At 41.1% G+C, this 25,110-nt stretch overlaps 1 protein-coding gene across 2 annotated transcripts in view; it reads left to right on the forward strand.

Moving 5' to 3' along the window:
• Pak1 (p21 (RAC1) activated kinase 1) overlaps positions 1-25,110 on the forward strand; it is a 126,599-nt gene that overhangs the window by 34,638 nt on the left and 66,851 nt on the right. The window contains exon 1 of one of the 2 annotated variants that reach the window (XM_055623178.1): positions 20,613-20,631. The exons of the other annotated variant lie outside the window; for it this stretch is intronic. The gene's annotated coding sequence lies outside the window, so the exon portion shown is untranslated. Of the gene's footprint in view, positions 1-20,612; positions 20,632-25,110 lie in introns of those variants that run through there. 2 annotated transcript variants of the gene reach the window in all.

The following is a 25,110-nucleotide window of genomic DNA, read 5'->3' on the forward strand; positions in this document are numbered from 1 at the left end:
AAAAAAAAAAAAAAAAAAAAAAAAAAAAAAAAAAATAGATAGATAGAGAGAGAGAGAGAGAGAAAGAAAGAAAGAAAGAACGAAAGGAAAGAAAAAAGAAAACAGCTGAATGAAACTTAATCTGTTATCCCCTTTCCCATTCTTTCCTTTTTTACTTTCCAGGTAAACAATCTGTTTTGGAATAGAAGCCTGAAAAATAATGGTTTGGTAGAAGGACGGTTGGACTTGGAATCAGTAGAGCTATGAAAAATTCCATGTCTTCTGTTTGTCAGTGTGACCATGGGAAAACTTACACCTTTCTTAGTTTGTTCATTTTGTAACCTGTGAAGATTAAAGGTGATAATGAAGCACTGCACTTCCACCCATACTAAGTGCCTACTAGGTGCAAAACATTTGTTATTTTCTTTAATATAGCTTTGCGACTTTTGGATAGATGCTAATTAAAATTTTAAAAGTAGTTTATTCCAGAATAACAAAATTAGTACTTGTCAGATACATTTACTTATAGTTTGAACTGGCAGTTTGTCTTTGGAATTGTTCAGGTTCTGAGTGAAGCAACAAATGGTTCAAGGAATCTAGTAGAGGCACTAGGCAACTCAGCTTTTAATACCTGGTTCTCCAATGACAACAGTCCTTTATAGTAGTATTTACTAGTCTGGGGCTAGTAAATATCCATCCTGGATTCCTAACTTCTGTCTGGGGATCTTTTACCCCTGTAGCCTGAGAAGCCAATGGCTACCTACTGTTGATAGAGCAGTATCTTATTATATACTCCTATCCCCTTTAGATGTTTTGTCTGGTGCGAATCTAGGTACTTACCTACTATCATACCTAGCTCTCTCCCTTGACACTCTAAGCCCTCTTTTTTTCTCTATAATTTAAGAAAAAAGAGCTCTGAAAAGGGAAGACAAGTGTAACCATGATGCCCCTGGGAATCAATGGAATTGTTTTGGGGTAGAAACATAGGAAAGAGAGAGAGATGCAAAGGACCATAAAACCCTTTAGGTCTTTCCCTATCGCCAGCATAGTCTGTTAAAGGCTAGTTCTTGGACCTGTTGTGGTCCAAGAGAATTTTAAACCTAGAATAATTTCCCTAAATAGACATTCATTACAGCCTTTACCTTATGTTGGGAGTCACTCAGTGACTTAGCTTCTAATCAGTGGCCCCTCACATGAGGAAGCAGGTGTTGTGTCCAGTTTGTGAGACCCCAAAAAGACCATGGACCATACCAGGAGTCAGAAATTGTATGCAAAAGCAAAGGGCCTTTATTTCGGGCTTAAGCTCAGACTCCCAGCATGAACTGACAGAGCAGTCAGAGGCTAAGAGCCCTGAGCCTACAAAGAAGTTATCTTTTATAGGGTTTTTAGCAAGGGGAAGGGCCTTCCAGACTTGGCAGTTACAGGATTGGGTGACATTTAGCAAGAGCAGGCTCGTTACATAGTGATTGGTTAGAGGCAAGCTGTAACCATCTGGAGTAACTATTTTGGTAACCCTAATGATAACATGTAATTGTTTTAGTAACCACAAGGACAAGGTCATTTTGACCTGTTTTCTGATCAGCTGGTTTCAGGGTTGGCACATCGTGTGGTCATTTTCAGAAATGCTGTAGTTTTCTGCAAGTATAAACATGGTTTTCTAAAGTGGGGGTAAGCTTTAGGTCACATATAAGATGGAGGCCAGTGACAAAATGGAGTCTGTTATGTTCAGGCTCTTCACAGGCTCAGACGGAAGAAATGATTTGTATGAAGCAAGCCATTGGTTGCAACTTTCCAATTCTGCCTCTAGCTACAAGTATCATGCAAGGTAGAGAGCAAGATGTTTAGTTCTAGAACCTTAGATCATCCTTATATTTACAAAGATTGTTTTACTTAAATTTATTTTTGCATTATTAGTAATAAAAACACTTACTGATTATATAGTCTTGCTGCTGTTTTATAGGTGAATAACTCAAGGCCTTGTAGAAATTTTCTGATATAATGTGGCTAGATTTCTTGCTTATAGTAGCAATTCTTGAATTTCTTTCCATGGCAGTTCTAGAGAAGCTTTTAGCAGTCTCTGAAACTATCTTTAAACACCATGTGGCGTGTGTACCTTGAGACTTCTATCAGATGTGACAGAGTCTATTAAAACACAATAGGATTGGGACTACAGCTCAGACCACTTAATTAGCACGTGTAAGGCTGTGGGTTCAGTTCCCAGCACTGCAAAACAGCACAGCAAAGCAAAACAAAACACCGTCTAGTGTAGATTTAATCCTGAAAATACCAACCTGTTTTCCAACTTTAGAAGAGAAGGTAAAGAATTTCACCTACAAGCACTTATGATCACACATAGTTTATAGACTGCTTTAGACTTAAACAAAATACTAATTCAAACTAATGCAAACACATGGGAAAGTCCAACTTCAGACATGGTCACAAAGCTCAAAGTCACTGGACTTTACCCCTTCGCTCCCTAATTAGCCTCCCTTACAACCCCCACCCCCCCCCCCCCCCCCCCCCCCCCCCCCCCGCTATCCTGGAACTCACTTTGTAGATCAGACTGGCCTCAGACTCAGAGATCTTTTTATATATATAATGAGGCCAACTGTAGTGCTGTAATTAACTCTCAAGCATCAGGAGTTTCACAGCTGGAGCTACTGACATTCTTCTGCATTCATCCTCCAACCCCAAATGAGCACTGACAGTTTTGTGAGGCTTTGTTGCAGTTTTATGTTTAGATTTGCATGTGTGATTGTATGCATAATAGGTGTGTGTAGGGGTCAATGTAAATGTGTTCCTATTGTAGGTTGGTGTCAAAACAGTTTGGGAAACTCTTAGGGAAGAGATTGCCCGATTCTTCTTCCTCCCATCTTTTTTCCCTTCCCCTGTATTTCTCTCTTGATTTTTTCTAGACAGGGCTTCACTATGTAATCAGCTTGTAGCCCAGGTTGGCCATTCTCTTTAGTTCTGGAATTACAGCATTGAGTCACTATGCTCAGTTTTAGGTCTTTCCCCCCAATCCCCTTTTTTTTCTTAATGACCTGACAGAATCTGGAACAAATCTCCCGATTCACAGGTAGTTAAGACAAGGCTTATGGAATTGCTTGCTATGTATACAGATAGCAAGTAGAATAAATGTTCAAAGAAGACAGAAATTGTCTTTAAAAAGTTAGGTATTAGGCTGATAAGATGGCTCAGGAGGTAAAGTTGCTTGCTGACAAGCCTGATGACTTGAGTTGTCCTCTGACCTCCACATGCAGGCTGTATTTCCCTTCCCCCACTGCATGGAGATTCTATTTTCTAAAGACTAAAATGTCCCATGTCAAGTTTATTCTGATAATTCTCAGGAGAAAGTGATTTTCCCTTTTTCTCCAAGATGTTAGAGATTCTCACTAAAAGTGGAAAGGATTGGGCTAGTAGTGCTCAGAGGTTGTTACCCTTGGTCATATGCCAGACCTAAGTGAATCAGTGCATAAGTAAGGTTAAGAATTTTGGTAACATTAAGTTAGCCAGTCTGGAACAGCCAGGACTCTTACACAGAGAAACCCTGACTTGAAAAACCAAAAACAAACAAATAAAATAAAATATAAAATAAAATAAAAAAATAAAATAAAATAAATAAAATAATAAAATAAAATAAAAAATAAAATAAAATAATAAAATAAAATAATAAAATAAAATAAAATAGAGTTTGCAATGGAAGCTGAAGTGGTGGCATAGGCCTTAAATCTCAGCACCTGGGAAGAAGAGGCAGTCAGATTTCTGAGTTTGAGGCCAATCCGGTCTACATACTGATTTCCAGGAGAGCCTGGACTATAAAGAGAGACCCTGTCTGCAGAAACAAACAAAAAAGTTCTCAGAGAAGCCAAAAGTTTTTATTATAAACCAACAAAACCACACCAGTAGGTATACCTATATCCCAAACACTCAGAAGGCTGAGACAGGAGGATTGCAGTGAGTTGAGGCCAGCCTGAGCTACATAGTAAACTCCAGGCCGTCCTGGGTTACAGAGTGAGACATGCTTCAGGAAAAACAAAACACCCCTTCCATAGTTTGGGAAAGTAGTTGAAAGCTATGTTAGTGTAAGTTCTCTATCAAATGTTTATTATGGGGCTTTGGCTCTTGAAATTACGGAGGATGCTACTGTGAGGCCTGTGTAACCCCATTTCTGAAAAAGAAACTGTGTCTTAAGGGTAAATGACCTGGGCATGAACTCTAGTTTCAAAAAGGAGGAAAACCCATAAAAATGTGCTTCCACCCCTCACTTCTGGCAATATTTATCTTAGTAATGGCTAATCATCACTGATTACCCAGGTGTTCTTTACAATAGGTTAAGTAAAATTACCGTTTGGCCCGCTGGACACTATCAGGTTTTATTACCTGATATTTGCTAAAAGTCAATCAGTCATAGAACTGTCAAGCTGGGATACCCCAAACCTTGCTGTGACTCCAATAAAAAACCCCTTTCTTCCTGAGCTCGGGGCTCTACACTTGATCCACTGTGTTGGTGACAATGTGGGCCCAAGCTCAAGCTTGCAATAAAGACCCTTGTGTGTTTGCATTGGAATCAGCTCCTTGGTGGTTTTGGGGGTTCATGAGACTTGAGCACAACATCTTGGGGGCTTTTCTGGGATCCCCAAGACATCCCTCCCCACCAGGATCCCCAAACCAAAGGGTGGAGGTCTGGCTGGTAAGTATTTTGTGTCTTGCTTGGTGTGTCTCTAGTTTTTCTTTAAGGTGAAATCTGTAATCTGTGTGGTCAGAAAGGTTAGAGCAGATGTGCTGGACAGTTGTTACCACAGAGGTCTGGAAGACGTTCTGGACTCTGGCGGAGGGGACAGAATGCCCCTAATTTCTGTAACTTTTTGAGCAGGACAAGTGGGTTGCTCCCTCCTCCCGTAGTGTGGCAGCTCTCTGCTGTCCTACTTTTGGTTTTTCTGTCCAGCGGGATCTGATACCTAGCTCTCTCTGTGTGTGTCTCTAGTTGACTGTCTTGTCTATTGCTCTCTTATTTCTCTGTGACTGAGACTGACAGTATGGGACAGACTCCTTCTAAACCCTTAGACTTAATTCTTGCCCATTTCAGGGAGGTTAAAATGCAAGCTCACAAGCTCACAGTAAACATCAGGGAGGATAGGTTAACAAATTTTGCAGGTCAGAATGGCCCACTTTCAATGTGGGCCAGCCCCTGGAGGGGACATTTGATCCTGACATTATCCAGGCAGTCGAGAGGATCATCTTTGTGTTGTCCCCCCCGGACCAGGTGCCATACATCATGGTTTGGGAAGATCTAGTGAATAATCCCCCTCCTTGGGTCAAATCCTTTCTACACCCACAGAAGTTGGGAGTGATGGCAGTCACTGAAAAGAAAACAGCAGCTCAAAACTCTCAAACACCCAAAACTGAAACCAAGCCTTGGGCACTGCTGTATCCTGCTTTATAGGGCAGCATGGAGGAGGATTTGATTTTTCCACCCCCTCCTTGCCAATCCTTCTCCCTCCACATGCAGCACCTCAGAGGTAGCTGAGGCTGCCCCCATACCACTGGCAGAGGGGCCAGGCCTGAGGGTAGAGTCGTGACAAGGAGTGGAAGGGGCCCTCACCAAGAGGGTCCAGAGTCTACCGTCCTGCCCTTGGGGGCAGCTGGTTCAGCTGATGAACATGGCAGCCAGCCTCATCAGTATTGGTCCTTCACTGATCTTTATGATTGTAGGTCTCAGAACGTTTGTTCCCTTCTCTGAGAACCCCAAAGACCTCATCCGTTTATTAGAAACTCGTTTACCCGCTAGCCCACATGCGATGACTGTCAACAGTAATTGCAGGTGTTCACCACGGAGGACTGAAGCCAGGAAATTGGTTCCTGGAACCACTGCAGTCCCTACCACCTGTCAGGCACAATTGATTCTGTTTCCCCTTGATTAGACCCACCTGGGATTATAACACTTCAGAAGGTAAGGGGAGGCTTCTTGTCTACCGCCAGGCTCTGTTGGCAGGTCTCAAGGTGGCTGCTTGCAGACCGATCAGTCTGATCAAGGTAAATGATATTAGTCAGGGACTGGATAGGAGCCTGGCTGCACTTTTTGAGCAGATCATGGAGGCTCTCTGTAGATACACTCTGCTCAATCTAGAAGCCAAAGGATAATGTGGCTTTGGTGGGCTATGGCTTTCATCAACCAGTCCACCCCAGACATTAAGAAAAAGCTCCAAAGGGTGGAATGGCTGGGAGAAAAGAGTTTGAGAGATTTAGTAACTGTGGCAAAGAAAGTATATAATAGCAGGGACAGTGCAGAGGAAAAGCAGATAAAGGCTGAGAAGAGGCTTGACAAGGAACCTGTTGGCAGCCACTGCTGATCCGGAGGAGTAATGGAGGTGTCTGAAGCAGATGGTATCAGGAGGAGAAGGTAAGAAGGAAAAAAAAAAATAGTGTGTGTATTGCATGGAAGAAAGTCACTGGGCAAAAGAGTGCCTCCCAAAGAAGGGCCTACTAAAGTGCTCAACCTTAAGGCTGAAGATAGTGACTAGGGGAGATGGGGTTCAGCCCCTCTCCCCAAACTTAGGGTAACTTTAAAAGGGGAGGGGAAACCCACCAGCTTCTTGGTGGACACAGGAACCCAACATTCCGGTCCTTGTCAAATTGGAAGATCCCCTGTCTGACAAAATATCATGGGTTCCAGGGGCTACCGGGATGAAACAGTACCCAAAGAATGATGGACTTAGGAATAGGCCCGGTATCCCATTCTTTTATGGTCATTTAAATGGTTTTTTTATGCCCGTATCCCTTGCTTGGGCAGGACCTGCTGACTAAATTGGGAGCCCAGATACACTTCTCACCAGAGGGCACCCAAATATTGGATAAGACGGGGGAGCCTATGCATGTGTTGACCACTACCTTAGTGGATGAATTTCATCTGTACGAATCTGCCCTAATGCCAGACTTGGCCATCAAGCCCTGGCTAAGAAATTTTCCTCAGCATGGGCTGAAACAGGAGGGCTGAGATTGGCCAAACACTGGGCCCCAATCTTTGTGGAGTTCAAGCCAGGGGCCCAACTGCCAAGATCCAGTGTCTCTGGAAGACAGACTGGGCATCACGAGACTGTTATACTTGGAGGTCTTAAGGCCATGCCAATCAGCCTGGAACCTCCCCCCCTAAAGAAGCCCCACTCCAATGGTGCAAGACCTGCAGGAAGTAAACAAGCTGGTAATGGAGATCCACCCTACAGTGTCCAGTCCTTATACCCTACGGAGTGTACTCCCCAGAGCACCAATGGTACATGGTCCTAAAGGATGGATGCTTTCTTCAGCCTTTCCCTAGCCCTGAACAGTCAAGACTATTTTGCCTTTGAATGGCATGACCCAGCCAAAGGGCTCAGTGGGCAACTGACATGGACCAGACTTCCTCAAGGATTCAAGAATTCGATGACCACCTTTGATGAGGCACTACATGAGGATCTGGGTGAGTACTTGCCTGGCATCGTCACCTTACTCTCCTGCAGTATGTAGATGACATGCTTGTGGCAGTAGACAGTCAGGAAGCCTGCATGGTTGGCACAGAACATCTGTTGCAGATACTGGGAGACCTGGGATACTGAGCCTCTGCCAAGAAGACTCAATTGTGCAAACAACAGGTTCAGTTCCTGGGCTATATACTTAAAGGACGTAAGTATTGGCTCTTTGATGCGTGCAAGGATCCTTAGGATCCCATCCCGAAGAGTCACCACCAAGTATGAGAATTCTTGGGATCTGCTGGTTTCTGTAAGTTATGGATACCAGGTGTTGCAGAGATCGCCAAGCCCCTCTATGAGGCCATCAAAGAGAGATCAGAAGGATTCCTCTGGTTTGGAGTCTTTTGAGGCATTGAAACAGGCCCTGCTGTCCTCCCCTGCCCTTGGACTACCTGTTATAACTAAGCCATTCCACCTGTTTGTGGATGAGAATAAAGGTGTGGCAAAAGGGGTTCTAACCCAGCTGCTTGGCCCATGCCAAGAAACTTGACCTGGTCGCTGTGGGATGGCCCCTATGCCTCTGCATCATAACCATGGTGGCCCTTCTGATCAAGGATGCTGACAAATTGACTCTGAGTCAAGATCTGACTATTACTACTCCACACACCATTGAGGGTGTGTTGCCCCTGGCAACGCCTGCATGACATACTACCAGGCATTACTACTCAGTCCTGCCAGAATTACCTTTCAGGTACCTGCTCCCCTGAATCCAGCCACTCTCCTGCCAGACCAGACCTGAAGGAGACCCTACTGCCAGATGCAGAGGGGATATGGTTCACTGATGGGAGTAGTTTCATTCAGGATGGACAGAAGTACGCAGGGGCAGCTGTGATGTCATTGACTGATATTATTTGAGCAGAACCTTTGCCCACTAGCACCTTGGCCAAGAGAGCTGAACTCATCACTCTGACCAAAGCATTAGGACTGGGAAAAGACAAAAAGCCTAATGTGTATACAGACAGCTGGTATGCCTTTGCCGCTGCCCACATCCATGGGCCAATATACTAGAAGCGGAGCTTCCTGATGGCAGATGGCAAGACTGTCAAAAACAAGGAAGAGCTACTGGCATTGTTGAAAGACCTCTAGTTACCAAAGAAACTGGCAATTATTCACTGCCTAGGTCACCAAAAAGGAGACAGTCCAATTTCTCAAGGAAACAAATTAGGCAGACCAAGTAGCCAAAAAAGTTGCCTTTCAAATTAATCCAGTCTTGGCCACCATGCTGGTCAACCCAGGTGACCCAAACCTCCCAGAAAAACCCAACTAAGGAAGATCTAAATTGGATAAAGGGACAGCCAGTGACCCAGTGCCTGTGAGGATGGTGGAGGTCAGCAGAAGGAAACCTAATCCTTCCAGAGAAGCTGGGAGAATGGATCCTGGTGAAGATACATTGGTCTTCTCATATAGCCATCAGGAGGCTGCAGGACTTGATTCGGCAAGCAGAGATACAGATCAAGGAAGTCAACTCAAAAACTGAAAACATCGTCAACAACTGTAAGGCTTGTCAGCTCACCAAATGCCAAAAGCCCAGGAACTAGGCTTTGAGGAAGGAGAGCTGGAGCTTATTGGGAAACAGACTTCACTGAGATAGAACCTGGCAAGTGTGGGTATTGCTATGTGTTGGTATTTGTAGATATTTTTTCAGGAAGCTTTTCCTACAAAACATGAGACTGCTCAAGTGGTAGCAAAAAAACTGCTGGAAGACATCCTTCCCAGGTAGTATTTTCTACAGATGATAGGGTCAGACAATGGATCAGCATTTGGGTCTAAGGTAAGTCAGAATTTGGCCACAGTTCTGGGGATTGATTGCAAATTGCATTGTGTTTATAGACCCCAGAGTTCAGGACAGATACAAAGAATGAATATGACTCTAAAAGATCCCTTTACTAAATTGACCTTAGAGACTGGCAGTGACTGGGTGACTCTCCCTTTGTGCTCTATCGGGTGCAGTTCCCCTTATCAGATGGGACTCATTCCTTTTGAGATTATGTTTGGCAACCCCCACCCATTATTCTAAACCTTCAGGCCGAGGTAATCGCTGAATTTGAGGAAAGAGACCTACTGGATGACCTTCTGGGAGTCCAGTGGTCTCACAAACATGTCTGGCCTAAACTGTGTGCTCTCTATGAGACAGGTCCTCCCCAGAACCCCGCCAGTACCAGGCTGGTGATTGGGTGTTCTTTAAGAGGCATAGACAGGGATCCCTGGAGCCTCGGTCATGTTGCTGATCACCCTTGACAGAGTGACACCTTGGGTCCATTGTACCCATGTCCAGCTTGCTGACTCATTTCCCGTAAAAGAAGACTACATAGCCCCGGCTTCAGGATGGAAAGCCACAAAGGACTCCCAAAACCCGCTCAAGCTCAAACTCTCTCACTCCTGACCATGATAGGATGCCTGACTGTATGTACTGCTACTCTAAACCCTCATCAACCCCTTAATCTCACCTGGATGGTCATTAGCACATCTACTGGAGACATTGTGAACTCCACATCCATGAAAGCCACCAAAGGCACATGGTGGCCTGTCCTTCAGTTTGACATTTGCCGATTAGCCATGGGATGTGGGAGCCTGGACACCAGACTCACAGGGAAAGCCAGAATGTGGAGACACCAGAAAGGGTTGTACTCTTACCCCTTTCTCACAGTCACACAAACCAGGATGCAGCCACCTACTAGGAGGGAGGCTGTATTGGACACCCCTTTCTATGTATGTCCAGGAGAAGGCAGGTCCAGCAACCAAGTACGCATTTGTAGCAGGGCGGACCGATATTTTTGCTACAGCTGGGGTTCGAGTCCATGAGTACCATGTACTGGTCAAGAATGATTTAATGTTCGTCTCCTCAGTCAATCTCCCTCGCCTATGCAGCAGCGCTCTATGTGAACGATGTTCCAGTTTACTCTGTAATCTGACCCAATTGACCTTCACGGAGGAGGGCAAGGCCTTTTCTTCTTGGGAAGCAGGGAGAACGTGGGGACTGAGACTCGATCAGGCTGTGATCAGGGACTTCTCTTCATCTCTGAAATTGGGGTAAATAATATCTCAGAAGCTGCTGAAGATTGCGTGAAGTAAGTTTATGAAAGTGGCTGGCACATATGAGCACTTGCTTAGTATTTTTTCTTTTCTCCCTTAGTAGTTAGTCATTTGAAATACTGGTAAGAACTAGATGTGAGAAACACTTGAGAAATGCCTGTATGTGTTGGTTACTCTTTAAAGCCCATTCTCCTTGTTTTCTCTTGCTAAGATACCCACACTCTTTTTCTCTCTTTAAAGCCACTTCCTGGGGAGAAAGTCCAAAGTAAGCTGTTACAACTTGCCTTCCGCCCCTCCCTGAGCCCAGTTCTTGGGAAAAGGAAATGAGTACACATTGTCCAACCCAAGCTAACCTTTTCAAGCAGAACATCTGCCTAACCTTGGAAGTAGCAGCAGTAGGTGTAGCTCTGCATGAAAGGGACCCCTAGGCAAGGTAAGTAGGAAGGCCTTTCTGGTCTACAGCCTAGACTGGAGCTCAAGGGCAGCTCTGAATGTAAGGAAAGAGGCCACTAGTATCTGTTCTCTGATGAAGGAGCTAGATCTTGATTTTAATCACCTGGAATGGTGGAGAGAGAAAGAGGGAAAGAGAGAAAACTTGCAAGATACCCGAGACATCTTGTGTTAGCTCCTGGAAAAAGCAATAGCTGAAGGAAGGAGAAAAGAATAGCTGTTCTCCCATAATCTTTGTTCTTTTGTAAATTTCTTGTGTATTCTGAGTTTGGGAAAAGGGAGCTCTAAAGTGTGTATCCTCATTTAATAAGATATAGAAGATAGAATCATGTGTTAAAACAGTTCAGAGGTAGTCAGAAGGTAGGACTTCTGTTTGACTTGTTTTTATATATAGACCTTCAACTCATGATTCTTCTTCCTTCTGAGTGCTGGGTTTTATAGTTGTGTTTAGTTTATATTAATTTTTCAACCTCAGGATTTGTTATTTCAGGTAGGAGAATTCTCTGTTGGGTCAATATGGAACAACCCTGTTAATAATAGGATGTTTATTTTTTAAAATTGTGTGTGTGCACACACGTGTATAGGAGTGTTTACTATGTGTGTGCATATAGAGACTGTGGGTGTCTCCTCTATTGTTCTCCAACCTTTTTATTACACAAAATGAAACAAAACTTAAAAATTACTTTATTGTGTTTTATTTGCATGCTTGTCTGTTTACCAGGTGTATGTCTGTTGGATCCCCTGGGACTGGAGTTATGGATGGTTGTGAAGCTCTCATGTGGGTGCTGGAAATTGAACTTGGGTCCTCTGCAAAAGCAACAAATGCTTGTAATGGTTGAGCCATCTCTCCAGCTCCACCAGTATTATTTTTGAGACAGGGTCTTTCACTGAACCTAGAGCTAGCTAGTAAGCCACTGGGATTTCTGTTTTTGCCTACCCAGTTCTGGGGCTATACATTTGTGTCTCTATGTCTGGCCTTTACCTGGCTGCTGGGGATCTGAACTCAGGTCCTAATATTAGCGTGGAAAGCTCTTTTCATGATTAGCTATTGCCCCAGCTCCATTATAAGATGTTTAGTAGTGCCCTGTCATCTGTCTACTAGAACCCAATACACCACTTATCCGACAAAGTAATGACAATCAGAAATGTGACTCAAGGGTAACTAGAAGATAAAGATAATACTAATATGATCTCCCATAGTATTTACTGTGTGCTAGCTAGTTCTAAGCCTTATGTATAATAGCTTGTTCAATCTACTTAATTCTGAGTTAACTACTGTTATCACAGTTTTATAGATCAGAAAATGGAAGAAAAGAAAGATTAAATGAATTGATAGGTGCTAATGTTGTTTCAAGTATGTGTTGTTAAGGGCTGCCCTAAGTGCCTTACCTGTGTGTTACTTGTTTTAATCTTTACACTCAATCTGTGAGATGGTTCTGATATTATCATGGCTCTGTAGATTTTGTTGTGTACCTGTTGCTAAGCATTGATAGCACACTGGGGTAAAGGGTTGATTTCTTTCTAAGGCTTTAGTCTTGTTTACCTAATATAGCATTTTAATTTTCAGAGTACTTTTCTCTATTTTTTCCTCCCAATAATACCAGGAAGTACCAGCGTTGCCTCCAGTTGTGGTTTAAGAAACTGAGAAAGAAGCCTGGTGGTGGTATGCGTGCTTTTAATCCCAGCATTTGGAATTCAAGTGCTGATCTCTGAGTTTGAGGCCAGCCTGGTCTAGAGCAAATTCCAGGACATCCAGGGCTCCATAGTGAGACCAGTCTTGGGAGGTGAGGGGGAGGAAGAAACTGAGAAAGAGGCTTGTGGAGATACATGGTGACTGCTTGAGTTGGCTTGCATTTGCTGCGCATCTTGTCTGTTTAGAGTGAACCATAATGCCTTCAGCTGAAGTAGGTGGTAAAGTGACAAATAATGAGGCCTGCCCTTGTTTGTGTTGGAAGGACAGCTGAGAAAAGCTACTTGTGGTTTGTAATCTGGGATGTGTTGGTAAAATTTCCACATCTAACTGGTTTGTATTGGCTGTGGAACACAAGATACAATTATGTTATATTGGAGTGTTTATCTTTTAATATGCAGCTTCAATATTCTGTCTTGTAAACTTCGTGAGCATAGAGACGGTTTTGTTATACATAGATGTTTGCATGTAACACTTGCCTTATTTGTGAAAATACTGACTCATCAGTAAGCACATGGGAAAGAAATTGATCAACCGAGGTTGAGTTAGTCAAGATTATATAGTGATTTGGTAGTAGTTTGGGACAAGTTCTGACTTTTCCTGTCCTCAGGTCCGAAGTTTTTATAAAGTATATGCTACTTGCTATATTGTATGCTTGTCATGACTAGGACTAAATGATTTTATGCTGTTGGCTTAGTTTTCTTTAACAAAAGTGATAAACAGTGGTTCTTTCCTCTTTTCCATTTTTGTTTGCTTATAAATAATGTCCTCCTAGTACAGTCTCTGACCACAGAATATATATCTCTGAAGGACCAGGGAGGCCGTGCTGTTCCTGCCAACCCAGAACTGGGAGTCATGTTACAGCTACTATTCTTGACAACTACTTCCTATTTCAGTGGTGACACAGTGGTCAAAGCATACCAGCTAAAACAGAAAGTTAGTTTATAGGGAAGAAGGCTTTTAAAAAAAGATTCACTGAGTAGTACCCTTGGCTGGGCTGGAGCTTGCATCTTGACCAGACTGGCCTCTAACTCACAAAGATTGCCTGCCTCTACCTTCCAAATGCTGTAAAGACACTCACCATTACACCTAGGTAAACTTTTTTGTTGGCAAGGGCCTGTGGTCAGGGCTGAATGTGTGAACATATACACCTTTTCCCCCCTCATTCCTTGGGTGTACATATACTTTAAAGCTTTCTTATCCTTCATGGTGAATTTGGAGATCTGCTTATTGTCTTTAGCTTATGGGGAAAAGCCACAAAGCTACTTAAATAAAATAAGGAAATGTTTCATATTTCAGTTTCAGTGTTTTTGGTTATAAAACTAGTGACCAGAGATGCCTATAGAGAAAAAGAAGTGTCTCATGTAATTTAACTATATGTAAAATATTTTCATGTTTGTTTATTTGTTTGTTTAACCCAATAGTCTAGTTATTTTGCAAAGGTAGAGGTTCCTATTATATCCTTATTTTAAAGATAAACTAAGGCTCAACGAGAAGTCATGATTCTATAGGTAATGAGTCTTAACGTAGCCTGCCTCTTATGCCCAGTAGGTGCTTTTGCTTCTTTACCATGGCTTTGTCTGTGTTATGTTTCACAGCTTTATTTTATTTTTGTTTGTTTTTTGAGATAGGGTCTCATGTAGCCTAGGGTGGCCTCAACTCATTAGACTATTAGACTAGGATGACCTCCTCTACTTCCTAAGTTTTGAAATGTTAAGAATATGCTATCGTGTTTAGTTTCGTGCTGTTCTGAGGCGGGGTCTGGAGCTTCATATATGCTGAGCCAGCGTTCTACCACCTGAGTCACACCAGCCTCTGACAGCTCTACCGAGAGAGAGCTCACACAACACTCACCTAAAGTGCATATACGTGATATTTATCCAGGGTTGTTCACACAGCCAGGGCCGCAACCTAGTTTTAGAGTATTTGGCCATCCTATGAGAAACCCAGTAGCATTCACTTTTATTCTCTCATATCCTCATTGTCCTAGTCTTAGGCAATTATTACTTTACTATTTTGTTTCTCTAGATTTGATTTACCTTCTTTGGACATTGCCTGTAAGTGAAATCAAGCATCATGTAATCTTTGTGTGTGTTGTGTTATAGGAACACATATGTAGATGCACACATGGGAAGCCAGATGAGGATGTCAGCTGTCCTTTATTGAACTTTGCTCTCTTACTAAGCCTGGAGCTACCCCTTTTTGTTTGTTTGTTTGTTTTGTTTTCTGTTTTGGCTAGGCTATTGGCCATCAAGTTCCAGCAACCTTTCTTCTTTTCCCCCTTCCATTGCTGAGTTATAGGTATATGTAACCATACCTGGCCTGTTATATGGTAACTGGGGATCGAACATTTTAGGCCTTTACTGTATTCTTCGTATTTTAAACATTATTTTTCCGATATTTCAGAATAGTTATTTATCCCCATTTTATAGACTAATGTTGTGCCCAATTCATGAGACCCCAGAAGACCACCAGGACTCAAGTCCATTGCAAAACACATGAGGATCTTTTTATTACAAGCTATAGCTTAGGCTCACATCCTCACTGCTGCAGCAGTTGAGAGCCAAGAGCCTCGCGCTCAGGGTAGGTGGTTGATTTAAAGATTCTAGTCCCTCCCAGAACACCCAAAGGAGGGGAATTCCTGCCTGGCAAGTGTCTGTTGGTTGAAACTCAAAAGGGGATGTTACATTTTGAATTGATTGGCTTGAATTGATGGAAGCCAAATCATTAATGGTATGGCTTCCCTTGTTTTGCTCTCCTGGAGAGGGGTGATCTGGGCCAGTTTCCTAGCAACTGTATGTCTAGTGCACAGGAAAAGAATGCAGTAAGGCTGGTTCTTCCCTGAAGGTGGCTGGACATGTCTCCACCTGTCTGTTCGGGCTTGTGCTTTAAACTTTAAACCAATAACTCAAAAAACTAATTTTTAATACTTTGGTCTCTCATTCTTCCCTTCCCATGATCATTGGAGTCCTCCAGATTTACCTTTCCATAATGGGATCTGAGTACTATTAACTGTATCTCTCCCAAGCATTCCTTCATGAAAGCCATCAAGAGATTTAAAATACAAGGCCCAGAGGTAAAAATCAAAATGAGTAGGTATCCATCCATCAGGGTGGATATAAGGGTAGTAAGCCAAGGAGAACTATTATACCAGGATTAAACCATCCTCTGGAATCTTTTCTATTTCTAGTGTCTCTTCAGGCTTTTTGTCCAGTTGCTGTTCCAGCTAAGCAGATCCTCAAGATAATAGCTAATGTCATGGAGCCCCTTTTGACTTAGCATTTCAACCTGTTAGGTAGGATAAAGGATGATGAATCTCTCTTTTCTGTAATTTCTTCAGGCTGACATTGGGGTGGAGATATTTATATTGGGGACCCATGAAGGCTGAAAGGCTAGTCAAAAGCTAGGCAATGGGGTACTATCTAATTAGTAATCCAGTTGAAGAGACAGGGAAGAATCACATTGGCTAGACTGGTTCACTTCAAGTTTTAGCACGTCCAGATTTCAGCTTGCAGTCCATAGCTGATCCCTGAATAGAGTCTGTCAGCCAGGTGAAAATCTACTGAGACAAATTCAGACTAGAAACAGAAGTTAAAATTTGTCTAGTAGTTAGGGAAAGTGAGGAATCTCAAGACCAAGGGAAAAACTCATCTGGGGTCCATTTGAGCAATGCCAGATTCAGGTCTCATGACTTTTTCATTTCCTGAAACTCATACAAATTTTACAAAAGGAAGTATATTAGTATCACCATTGTATTGTAATTCATACTTCAGAAAAAACAGTTAACAGGTGTCTACAAGACAGTAGGAGTAGACTCATGCCATTAAAACCTAGTAAAAGCTATGGCATTTGGGTCAGATATACACATTAGACAGAGATGTTTTTAGCATGAGAAGCACCTTTAAGTCTATTTCCAGAAAACAACCAAAGAGAAATTAAAATATCTCAAGCAGATAATAAGCAGTCAATACTCCATCAGCTTATCCCAACTTTGTTGATCAGTGTTGTAACTCTGAACTTCTGAAATCTTATAGCAACATAAGCACAACAATAGCAGAGAGAGGGGATAAATCTAAAATATCTCCCATTTTCAATATGCCTTAAATTACTTTCTTATATCATTACAACTTATATTCATATACCTTAAAACACCTGCTTAGACCCTCTAATCTTTCTTGTATTTACCAACTTCGAAACATTTTCCTAGACCTTTAACTTTTTGAATATCATCATAACTTAAACTTTCACATTCTCAGATGTTATGTAAACTTTATATCTTTCTATCCAGTTATTCACTGTAAGACACAGGCAATTAACATGAAGCCTGTGAGCAAGGCAAACCTGTTTGCCTTTCTAAATAAAAGATCTAGTACCTAGTAGTTCTAACTAGCTAATGAATTGACCTATGAACTAACTGTGGATCTAATTGTCTGCTCTTTAGCTGCAAAGCTACCTTTAGTTTAGCTTAGCTATCAATGTGATCAGAGATCTGAGAAGGATAAATTATAAGCTAAATAAATGTACCAATCAAGATGACTGATGACTAGTCAGCCCATCACCTAGGCAGTTGTCCCTGGCTCCTGTGGTCTCATAGCATCATGAGCAGAGGCAGTCTGGCCATCAGGCACAGAAGATGAGAGACTTTTTCTGTGGAAAAAAAGAATGTGAGAGATTGACCTCACCTCGTGTTCAGCAATGTAAAACAACGACTCTCCATGTGTCCATAGCTTTACTCACAGTTTAGGCTGGGCCCTAGCAGTCTTGCCCAGTGGTTAGCATACCACAATCCAGAGCTGTGTTATGCCCAAATTTTTTCGGAGACTTTGGGTTGCTACTGCCAGGATTTTGGGACTCTCTCTCAAAGAGATACTATTTCTCTCTCTCTCTCTCTTTTTTTTTTTTTTAACTATTTCTCTCTTAACAGAATACTTGTTTGCTTTATACAACAGTGTGGGTAGTGTGGTCATGTTAGTTTGACTTCCAGATTTGTCAGAGCAAACTTTGGCCTTGAATTGTAATCTCTACTCTTAGCATGGAAAGGTGGTAGTAGGCTACAGTTTTCTTTTTATTACCTGAGTAATATATGTATTTCTATATGCATGAACATTCTGAATAAAACATGGGTAGATAATGTTTATTTTTCTGAATGTTTTGTGTAAAGGACTTATTGGGAATATAAAAAATTATAAAGTATGTTTATTAGTCCTTTCATAGCTACTCATAATCTAGTGGTAATAAGAGGAATTCACTTATGTTTAGGGACTAGTGGTTACAAACAATAATAATGACAATAAGTGAGGAGCCAGTGGTTAATAAGGAATTGCTGCTTTTACTAAAAATAATTTTTTTCTCATAAGTTTTCTGTACTTTGTTGCTTTAGAAGTATTTGTAGGTGTATGTAGTAGAAAACCTAATAGTAATTTAAAATTAAATTTCTTTACTCAAGGAGGAAGTGGTTGATGGCTGGCATGGGCTCCAGTAAAACCTGCGCAGTCTGTATAGCGTTACTTGTACTTATGTTTTGAGGGTTTACCATTTGGTATTGGATAACCAATTGATGTGCTCTTCACTAAGGAAGACTATTTCTTTTGTTCTCAGCAAATCAGGATTGGGTTTTATATAGTAAAAGCTGGAGTCAGAAATGAATCAGACTTTTGGCTTAACAACTATGAATTGAGCATGAAGCATTTCCTGTAGCCTCATTTAGCCCTTGGCTTTCAGCTGATGGCACTGTTTTGGTAGACTGTGGAAGCTTAAAGAGAGGAGGCCTACCTGGGCTGGTTACTGGGGATAGGCTTACAGTTTATAGCCTGGCCCTGGTTTCAGCCTCATGATCCTTTTACCGCCACCTCTTCAGTATATCCTACCAGCATGCTGTACCTCCAGGTTCAGTGTTTCTGGTCGGCTGATACAGTGCGACTAGTCTCTTAAGATGTAACCTGCTGCGAACTCTGATAACCTTGGCTGGAGCTCCAGCTTCCATGCCTCTTGCATCTTGAAGATGGGAACTAAAATAAATCCTTCCTCTACTAAGTTGTTTCTTGTCAGGTATTTGGTTGCAGCAATGAGAACAGTAACTAATAGTAACTGAAAGAGCAGCAATGCCATTTATTACAGTAGGGAGATAACTGAAAGAGGAAGAGACTTTGGACCTGGCATGCCTGATGACACAGTTTTGTCTTCAGCCCTGGTAATTATTTGCTGCTGGAGAGTAAGAAGTAGGTCCTATGATCTTTGCATGTGTAGCTGTATCTTGCGTGTAGAACATTTTCTTGAATGGTGACTGATGAGACTATTGTTTCCATGAATGATCAGACTATTTCCTAAACAGAGGTCATGCTCTTCTCTTTGGGACCTTATAGGCAATCTCAGTACCTTTGTGAAAATTCTGCCTCTTCATTAATACTGTGAGGTCAGCTTTCCTTTACTATCGCATACCTGAGTTAATTTCTAAAGAGAAACGTTTATCTTGGCTCGTAGTTTTGAAGTTTTGTTCCTTTTGGGCCTGTGGTGAGGCAGCACATCATGTCAGGAAGTACACTGACATTCTCGTCATGGCTAGGAAGCATAAGTGAGGAAGAATGGGCTGAATCCCTTTATTTTTTTTTTCAAGAGCACATCTCTCATGCCATTAAAATCTCTTACTACATCCTGCCTTAACGGTCCCACCACTTACCAACAGCACCAAGCTGGGACCAGGCCTTTTAACACATAGACCTTTGGATAAATTCTAGATCCAAATTGTGATTAACACTCAACCCAAATACCACCTCTTCTGTGAGGCTTTCCCTCACTCTCCAGATGTAATTCACATTTTCTTTCTCTGTTCTTCTTGGCTTTGTTGCCAGTATATGTTGATCTGTGTGACTTTATGACTGTCTGCTGTTAAGTAGATTTTACTGTTTTCATTTGTTTCTTTTTGTTTGTCTTATTTATTGACCCTGAGTTCCTTGAATCTGAGGCTGGCACAAGACTTGCTGTGTAGCTGAGGACGTCCTTGATGGTCCTCCTGCCTCCACCTTCCGTGTGTTGGGATTATGATTTTGTACCACCATAGGGCCTCCAGATTGCTGGGATTATAGGCGTGTGCCACCATACAGGGTTAATATAGTTTTTAAATTGGTAGTGTGATGCCTCCAGCTTATTTGGTTTTTGGTCCTATGCATCCATATTAGTTAAAATATTTTGAAAACTATTATTATTTATTTATTTTCTTCCTCATTTTAGAAAGTGTCCTTATAGGCTTATCCATCTTATTACTTCAAGAAAGAATGGTACATTACATGGTTTATACCAAAATTACCATTGTTGACTTTCTCATATATCTAGTTGTGATATCAGAAGATTATAATTTCCATTCAGCAAATGTTTAAAATTGTTTGTGGTTGCAAAAGAAAACCAATTCAAACTCTATAGCTATTCCAGTCATAGTAGGCATTAGTTAAGTACCTAAACAGTTAGGTTGAAAGCTGTAGTCTCTAAACAAAACCAATTTTTCTAATTAGTGTTAGTGATTGTTAGCTTTTCTAATAGAGTTAGCAGGTGGAACATGTTCATATGTCTGTATAGGCCAGGTGTGTGACCTAAAAGGGCATGGTTAGGTCTTAGACAAAACATTGCTGTCCAAGGTCCACAGCTTATAAGAAAAATTTGTCAATTATTTACTCTGCAAATTAAAGGGCTATATAACAAATGTAAGGAGGTTACTGCACACAACTGTTAACTTAGGTAGAATTCAGTAAGTCATATGCTATCTTGATTTATTTTGCTTTCAATATGAAGCCTCGTCTTTAAAGTTCCTTCTCTGACTTCATTCAGTTTTGCCTTTTCTCATTCTTTTCTTATTTTTTTAGAAACAAGATGTCACTCCACCCTGACTGGCCTCAGACCTGCAGTTCTCCCTATCTGTGTGTCCTGAGTGCTAGAACTGCAGGTGTGCACCACCACGCCCAGCATCCCCTTTCAGCCTTGACCGTAAGCGTCAATAAGCAACAAAACCGGTGCCTCTTCTCAGCATGCCTCCCTTCTTCAAGTTCCGTGTGTCATTAGAGGGAGCTGAGGTGTTTTTTTTTCAATAAATATTTTAATTTTTAAAATTTTGAGCTTAATTAAAATGTAATTACATAATTTTCTCCCCCTTCCTCTTAACTCTGTATAAAAAGGGAGCTAAGTTTTCTGTATCAGTACTGAAAGTGAGGGTGTCAAAGTGGAGGAGGTTGACAATGACGTTTGATTGCATGCACTAGTTATCTATGATGATATAATTTTTCAGAATTGAAGGCTAAAACAGAAAATAACTGAATTTGATCTTTCCATACTATGTGATAGACTGGTTTGTTTCTTTTGCCTCATTATACATATTTAGTTGCACAGTTCTAAATCACTTTAGTCTGTCTGTATGTTTGTGGATTTTTTCATTGTTTATTTTTTTTTGTTTTATTAAGGTCTTAGTATGTAGCTGTGTAGTCCTGGCTGGTCTGAAACTTACCAAGAGATCCTCCTCTTTCTACCTCCTGAGCGCTGGGAGTAAAGTGCTATCTTCTATCTATCTATCTATCTATCTATCTATCTATCTATCTATCTATCTATCATCTATCTATCTATCTATCTATCTATCTATCTATCTATCTATCTATCTAAGCAAAGTCATCCAAAGCAGGCATGACTTACTTTGTAGCTGAGTATAACATTGAATTACAGATCCTCCTGCTTCTTCTGCCCAAATGCCTGCAGGGACAATAGGTGTGTCACTTTACCTGGATTACTTTTTAGTCATACATTTTAGCATATACTGCCTTCCTCTGTTGGTGATTTCCTGTAGCTATAGGTGATTTTTTTCATCATGTTTAATCTCTAAAACCTAGAACATGCAAGAACACTTTATAAACTTGGGTCTGTTTCATGCATATAATCCTAGCAACTGGGGAGTCTGAGGCAGGAAAACCACAAGTTCAAGACCTGCCTGAACTACAGAGTGAGTTCAGAGATAACCCAGACAACGTAGTGTCAATCCTGCCTCAAAAATCAAGAAGACAGAAAAAAGAAAGAAAATGCAGAAAGAAGGGATAGGGGTTTGTTTCATTGGCTTGTCTGGCATTAGGTCTGAGAGCCCTGAGTTCATTTCCCAGTATACTGCAGAGAGATAAAAAGAGTGCATGGTGTTTGATAAATATTTCAAAAGCTGCATAATTAACATTTTTGAAGCTTTGCAGATGGTAATGACTAGAAGGGAAAGCCAATGTGCTAGATTACAGACTGAATAGATGCCCTGCAGCTGATAAGATAAAATTTAAGAGGAGGACTGTTAAATTCTGCATTTTAAGTCTCAAAGAAATGGCAACATGTGGGCAGGCTGAAGGAGACGTGGCATGATGCTACTCATATGACAGTGGTGCTTTGGGCTGCCTACATTCAGCCTGTGACGTTAACGTACCTCTCAACTATCAGAAGTACTAAATGTAATTACAGGAGGTAAGAGTAGTACTATGTTCTGATTGTAGGCAGATTGTATTTAAGAGTAATCTTTTGGGATCATTGCAGACAGCTCTGTTTGGTGGAGGTTGCCCTGGAACACCAACACTCAGAAGTATGGTTTGCTCTGTTGACAGTCTGTAGTGAGATAAGCATAGAAATTGAGAAGTATTTAGATACCTAGAGTAATTTGACAATCATTTCATGTCAAATGAATTTTGTTAAAAACATATTTTATCCATTTCTATGAGTTTTCTCTGAATAGTTTACCCTTTATAATCATTTTCAGTGCAGCTATAGGTTTATCTATGCAGGGCATGCATCAAGCCTTCTCCAGCTTTTAGTTTCCTTTATTATCAGAATTGTACAGTACAGTTGGTTGAACCAGTATTGAATACATTATTATTGACTGAAGTCTGTAGTTTAAATTAGTTTACTCTTTCTGTTGTGTAGTTTTATGGGTTTTCATGAATGCATAAAACCATGTATTTATTATTACAATAGTGTATGGTTCTTCACTCTAAAAATGTTCCATTCTTTACATATGTATTTGTTAAGCCTTCTCTTTCCACGTTTTTGTTGTTTTTATAGTTGCCTTTTCTAGGATATCATGTGGTTGGAATCATGCAGTGCTTTCTGTATGGCCTCCTTCACTTAACAACCTACATTTAAATTTTTGCCATGTCCTTTTGTAGCTTGATAGTTTCTTTTTCTGCATTTGTTGTTCTGTGGACTTATAACAGTTTATTCATTAACTGATTAAAGAATGTCTTGACTGCTTCCAGTTTGGGGCTGTTGTGTGTACAAGGGAGCCTTTTTGGAGATGGGCTATAAACAGTTTTCACTTCATTTGGATAAACACCTAGCTGTTCAATTGCTGGATTGCTTAGTAAGCCTATATTTAGTTTTGTAAAAAACTGCCTAGTTGTCTTCTAAAGTGATTGATCATTTTGTATTTCAGCAGTAATGAGAGTTCCTATTGTTTCATATTGTCTTGAATATTGTTGTCGTCAGTATTTGGGACTTCAGCAGTATCTTAGGTAGGAATTAATAATAGGATCACATCATTGTTTATATTTGCAATTATTTAATGGATTATCATGTTGAGTATCTTTGTATGATTATTATCTTTGGTAAACCATTTATTCAAATCCTTTGCCTTCACTTGCCTTTTAAGACAGGGTCTTACCATGTAGCCTAAATTATGTTGGCACTCATGATCCACCTGTTTCAGCTTCCTAAGCGTTCTACCAATAAGCTAATAACTCTGGACATTTTGTTCCCATTTATTCATCTATCTACCTTCTTACCTATCTATCTGTCTCCCTTCCTTCCTACCTTTTTGGCCAGCTGGCTGGCCGGCTGGTCATTCATCCATCCATCTTTATATCTTTGTATTTTTGTGGCGTGGCATGCATATGTCACGGCTTGTATGTGGAAATCAGGACAGTTTGTGGAGTCAGCTCTCTCTTTCCATAACTATATATTCTGGGACTTGAACTTGGGTTGTCAGGCTTCTGCAGCCAGTGTGTTTACCCACTGAGCCATCTATCTGGTCCTAGAGTGTTGCTGAATCTCCACTTCCCACCCCCAACTCCAACCTTGTGCATTTTAGTTAAGTATTCTACTGATGAGCTACAGTTCCTAGCTGCTCACCCCCTTTTTGTTTGGGTTATTTTCTTATTGCTGAATTTTAAGAATTCTTTGTGTATTTTGGGTACACACTCTTTATGTACTTTGCGTGTGTACATAAAGTACATGTACTATGTAAATATCTTTTTCTTGGCTGTGTCTTGTCTTTTTATTTTTTTTAACATTTTCTTTTGAAGAACAGTTTTATGTTTTAATCAAGATTGTCTAGTTTTTACTAAATGGATTGTCTTTGATGGCATCTAAAAAGCCATTGCTAAATAAGATCATCTAAATTTTCTCCTGCATTATCTTATAGACATTTGTGGTTTTCTTTTTGGTATATGTATAACTATAAATCCCATATCTAGATTCTTTCCTACTCATTCTCTTTCCTTTTCTGTCATCCATCCTGAATAAATTAGACTGAAGGACAGAGTATGAAGGCGAATGACAATCTTAAAACCACTTTAAGCCTGAGTAGTGGTACATAACTCTAATTTCAGCACCCAGAAAGCTGAGACAAACTTACCAAGAGTCCAGGGTTCTTTTAAGGTCCAAAAATAAGTTCCAGAAAAGCCCGGGTTGACCCAAACTGTTTCTCAAAACTAAACCAAATTTAAAAAAAAAAACAAACATGTAATAACAATAACAACAAATATCAGAAGAGGGAGTTAGACCCTGGAACTAGAGTTACAGATGATTGTGAGCCACCATGTAGGTACTGGGGACTGAACCCAGTTCTTCTATCAGAGCAACAAGTGCTATTGCTGTTGACCCATCTCTTCAGTTGTGTGTGTGTAAGAGAGAGAGAGAGACAGACAGAGGCAGGGACACAGAGAGAGAGAATTTATCATATGTCATGGTATGCATGTGGAAACCAGAGAAAAACATGTAGGAAAAGGTTGGTTTTCTTTACCAAAGATGGAACTCAGGTCAGCAGTCTTGGCAGCTAGTACCTTTACATGCTGATCTACTTTACTGGTCCCAGTTCTTCTTTTGATGTAGAAATTCCTGTCTTTTTTTCCAAATACTGTAAGTACTCAGGTCCTGGGGTTGGTGAATGCCAAAAGAGTTGACCCCTTTCTATAGAGAGCTCTTCCTCTGCAGTTAGAGTAATAGACTAATTTGGGCATGCTGAGGGGAGGTGCAGACATCTACCAGGAAAGACAGCTGCAAATTATGCAGGTCAGGTTTGGTGCTGCTCACGCACACTTTGGAGTTGGTATAAAGATGACCAGCAGTTAATCTGTTGTCAGCAAAACAAATAAATAAGGGGACTAAAGGAAACAGAAGCTTAGGAGTCAGACCATAGCGTATACATGGCCATTGACTGGATGTGTGGCCCTGGAG

The sequence above is a fragment of the Psammomys obesus genome, unplaced genomic scaffold (genome assembly GCF_907164565.1).
Source record: "Psammomys obesus unplaced genomic scaffold, mPsaObe1.curated_primary_1811, whole genome shotgun sequence".
NCBI lineage: Eukaryota > Metazoa > Chordata > Mammalia > Rodentia > Muridae > Psammomys > Psammomys obesus.